Genomic DNA, 5,228 nt, shown 5'->3' on the forward strand with positions numbered 1-5,228 from the left:
CTTCCAAACCCTTCCCCTCCCTCCTCCGGAGGCTCAGTGAGGCCCCCTAGTTCCCCAGCAGCTTAGAGAAGACCCATCTCAGAGGGAAGGAGTGTCACCAGCTCTTGGGAGTCAGCATCCATATGGTCCTCTCAGCAATATCTGTGCAGGATTTGGGGACGGGAACCAACAGAAACTGTCGGCATTGACTAGATTCTCTCTTAGAACTAACATCAAACAATATCTAATATCAGTTCAGCCCAGTGAGGCAGAAATGTTTCCTCTAGTGACCGAGATGAAGGACAAGAGGGAAAGGGTGCTGCAGTCACTTCCTTTACCATCACGCTCTGGGACAAAGAGGATGGATGGTCGTAGCCTCGTGCCTGATACTCACTGGACACTCTAAGTGTCTTTGTGGGAATTTGTGGGAATTTTACCATATTGATGAAGCCTAGACATGAGCTCGACCTAAACTCTCACAAGATTAAGTTCAAGAGGAGGCAATGCACTAAAGGGAGAAACTGACCCTCTTGTTGGCAAATGCTCTGGTTTAAGGTCCTCCTTGTCAATGAGCGTCAACTCTTTGAGGAGTCTGGACCTCAGGTTATAGTCCATTTCCCACCTCAGTGTTTTTGCACATACTGCCTGCCATGTGCTTCTTCCTCACCTTCACCCCCATGGAATCCCCAGCTGCTTTGAAAGCTCCCATTTGATGGCTTAAAAATGGCATCTCCTGTAAGAGATCTGCCCTGGCTCCGCCCACCCATCCAGATACTAGTGTTTCTACCTCTTCTCAGATAACTTATATTTCTTTTTGTTTGCAATTATTTTTGCATGTGCCTGGAGTTTCTCCTGATAGAATGTGAGCTCTATGAACCCAGGGGCTCCTTCATCTTTTTTATTTTTCTGTCTCCATAGTCTGGTACAGTTCCTGGGACAGAGTGGACAATTCCTAAATGTTTGTTGATGGACTATTTGATGATGGATCATTAGACTAGTTCTTTAAAGGAGTTCTAATAAAACTGAAATAATCTCATGATGTTAGTCTAACAAATAAGTAACCACAGGCTTCAAATTCAACATCTGATATCAGTAAGGACCCATTGGGGATATTATCTGCAAAAGCCACTTTTCTAGTCAGTTGTCAGAATTTCAGGAAGTAGTTTGGGGGCCCCTATACAGGGTTTAGTGATGTAAGTTCAATTCTAGGCAGGAGAAACCCATTACCCAGTGAGCAGGACACAACTTCATACCAGAGGAGGACATTATGTGCAGAAAGCCTCAGGGAGATGGAGTTTTCTCAGGGAGAACATTCCATAACAATAACAGAATCTTCAAATCCCCAATTTCCTTGCAGTCTTCTCCTGCTTAGAGGCAATGGATAGAGAGCTATCCTGCCCTAAGGATGGGAAGACAGGAAGTTCAAATCCAACCTCAAACTCTTACTAGCTCTGTAACCCTAGGTAAGTCACTTAACCTCTGTCTATCTCATTTTCTCCATCTGTAAAATGGGAGTGATAATAGCACCTACCTAATTGAGCTGTTGGGAGGAATAAGATGATATTTGTAAAGTACTTAGCACAAGGCTGGCATAGAGTAGGTGCTCAGTAAGTGCTTTCTCCCTCCATCTTCTCCTCACCCCTCCACTGGCTGCTGTGGATTTGTTTGGGTGAACAAACCTTGAATCATAGAATGAGAGATTTTGGGAGTTTTAGTCCAACCTCTCATTTAACAACCTGCCCATGTTTCCCCTCATTTTTCCGCCAAATGGGACCGAAGACCTCACCCTGGAGGACATGAGCCTTTCACTTCTACAGTGTTCATCCTGAGTCCTTGCAGCTATGATTGGGAAGTGCCTCAGTCAGTCCCCTGAATAAAGAACAACCCCAGTCATGCTTCACTTTACTCACCAATCAGCTTCTTAGCTGAGTGCATCCCCTCTTCTGCCCTCCCTATGCTTTCCACTTACAGAACCTATTCAAGACCACCATCACTGTTAGAAAGCATGAGGCAATCTACTATCCTCCAACTCCACTCACCATTCTTGTCATTTTCTTTCCCAAGCTGACATGAGGACTGCAAAGCCAAGGGTTCTTCCTGTTTGGGTGTGGTGACTTGGGCAAAATAATGATGAATGAGAAATAGCTTTCGTATTCAACCCGCAGGACAGGGTTTCACAGGATAAACTGCTCCACCTTGACTGAGGCTTGGCTTTATTTTATACCCTCATGATCACGCGTCTACTTGGCACACAGTTTCACTCTCAACATACATGTTTCCATAGAACCTAACAACAAACGCAAAGCCTAAGGAGATAATCAACAAAACATTGTTGCTAAGTGCAGGGTCAGAGGGTAGAATCAACATGACCCAGATATAGGTTGGGGAATTCAGAGCACAGATTTGCCAGAAGTTTTTATGCCTAGAAAAGAGGGTTCTATCTAAGTGGGTATATAAGAATCCTTAGGTTTAATTTTGTAAGTGGGATCTCCTGGTAATATTCTAGGAAGACAGAGTGGGACATCTGTATTAACCCTACAAGCATGTTGCTCTCATCTATTTTCTCCCGAGGCTAAGTAAGAATAATAATCATAACAATTCCAATACTAAGGGGATGTTAATAAGCAAATTCACTTAGGGGGGTTTCAGTGAGTGTATCCATCCTTCCTGGGGGCTGCTTTGCAGCCTGGTTTCCACATGTGACCATGTCAAACAGCGTGGTCTTTGAAGGCTCCCAGCAATTTTCCAAACCCCAGTACTTCTCTTTGGCATTGCTCTCCTATATGGGTCGTCTCCCTATTAGAGCATAAGTACCTTGAGGCCAGGGGCTGAGTTTGCTGTTGTTTTTGCATCCCTAGCACCCATTCTAAGCACACAGTAAGCCTCTAATAAATGTGTTTTCATTTCTTCCTTAGGAAAGGAGTCTAACATGTAAAACCCAGAGGAATTACATGTCGGCTGCAGGAGGGGGATTGAGGGAGGTGAGGGAGAGAACATGAATCTTGTAACCATGGAAAAATATTCTAAATTAATAAGAAATTTCCAAAACTTAAAAAAGATAAAAAACTTTAAAAAACTAGCTACAAATTTAAAAAAAAGGAAAGGAGTTTAGAAAAATACTTTGTAAAATGTCTTTCATAGGCTAGAAAAATAAGATGCTTCATCCAAGGACACCTTGAGAGTAATGGAATAGATGAGATTTGAGCCCAGTTCCTCAAGACTCCAAGTTCCTGGTTCTCTCCCCTACCCTACATTGCCAATCAATCACAGAACATCAGAGCAATAGCCTAGCCACACCTCCTAGACTCCAAGAGCTTAGATAACTTGCCCAGTAGTTAAGTGACTGAGGCAGGACTTCAACCCATATCCTCAGGGCTGCCTGGCATAGTAGTGTTTTCCTTCTAGTACCATCTGTTGAATGTCAGGATCTGTTTGTCTGTCTGGGGCATGACACCTTTTAGTTCATTAGAATAGGTTAATGAATAAATCTGTGAGTGAGGAGTCTGTATTATCCTAAAAGAGAGTTCTTCTAGGGGGCAGCTGGGTAGCTCAGTAGATAGAGAGCCAGGCCTAGAGACGGGAGGTCCTGGGTTCAAATCTGGCCTCAGACACTTCCCAGCTGTGTGACCCTGGGCAAGTCACTTAACCCCCATTGCCTAGCCCTTACCACTCTTCTGCCTTGGAACCAATATACACTATTGATTCCAAGATGGAAGGTATGGGTTTAAAAAAAAAAGAGAGAGTTCTTCTTAATCTGAGACCCATGAACTAGTATGTTTGCATGCATGCCTGCATGTATGGGGTATTATACACCAGAAACGTAGGAAAGCATAAACTCGGGGAGGACGTCGAAAGGCAAACCAGATCGTCCATTGGTGCCTGGAGAGGTCCGGGGCTCTGGCGGTCATTCGGGCCAGAGGAAAAAAGGGGATGGACACAAAAAGGGCTGCTGAAGGGTGAAAGGACAGGACTGAACCACTGCCTGGCTAGGGGAGCTGGAAGGAGGGAGGCTGAGAGAAGAGTGGTACCCGGGCGGGGAGGAGGAGGAAGGATGATGAGTTCGGGTTGGGACGTGTTGAGTTTAACCTGTCTGTGGTGTGCCTGGTTCAAGAATCCAATTCAATCCAAGTTGCCCAATTGGTAATTAAAAGTGTGAGGCTGGAAATTGGGGGAGGGGCCGGGGCTGGATAAAGAATCCGATGGACTTCTCAATAGGTACCACAGTGGGGTCCGCGGGAGGTGATGAAATGACCGAGGGAGGCACCAGAGGCAGAAGAGAGAGCCTGGGTAGAGCATGGGCAGGGAGACCCCCACAGTGTGGGCACAACCTGGATGAAGAGAGAGCAGAGGAGCCTGGGGAGGGGAGGTCAGAGAAGCAGGAGGAGAATTTGAGCGAGCAATATCACCAAATCCTAGAGAGAAGAGGGTAGCCAGGAGGTGAGGCTGATCAACAATATCAGAGGCTGCAGAGAAGTCAGGGAGGAGGAAGATGTGTTAAAAGGCCATTCGATTTGGCAATTATGAGATCACTGGTCACTTTGGAGTGAGCAGTTTCTATGAAATGATGCATAGAGGACCTGGGTTCAAATTCTGACTCACCTACTTATGTTATCTTGGGCAAATCACTTCCACTCTATGAGCCTCAAATCACTCCTAAGTGATGATGACAATCATAAGAATAATAATGATGAGGCAACTAGGTGGCTCAATGGATAAAGTGCTGGACCCGGAGTCAAGAAGCCCTGAATTCAAATCTAGCCTCATACACTGACTAGTGTGGTGACTGTGGGCAAGTCACTTCATCCTGTTATGCCTCTGTTTTCTCATCTATAAAATAAGCTGGAAAAGGAAATGGTGAACTATATCTTTGCCACTAAATCTCCAAATGCTTCCCAAAGAGTTGGGCATGACTGAATAACTGAACAAGAAATGAGGATGAAAACAAAAAAGAATATGTATAAAAACCCTAAAGTTTACAAAAACCACTTTGCATGTCATCTCACTTGGACCTCCCAATAATCCTGTGAGAGGGGCGCCATCATTATTCCCATTTTATGAATGAGGAAAGTAAGGCTGAGAGTGGTTAAATGGCTTGCCCAGAGTCACCCAGCATGAAAGTATTTGAGGCAAGATTTGAACTCAGGCGTCTTCCCAGCACCAAATCCAGCGCTCTGGCAGCCGCTCTATGAGGCTTCCGAGGTCCTTGGCAGCCCTAAATGTAAGGTTCGGGTATTAGTCGGACCCACTAA

This window comes from Monodelphis domestica, chromosome 1 (genome assembly GCF_027887165.1).
Source record: "Monodelphis domestica isolate mMonDom1 chromosome 1, mMonDom1.pri, whole genome shotgun sequence".
In the NCBI taxonomy this organism is placed as follows: domain Eukaryota; kingdom Metazoa; phylum Chordata; class Mammalia; order Didelphimorphia; family Didelphidae; genus Monodelphis; species Monodelphis domestica.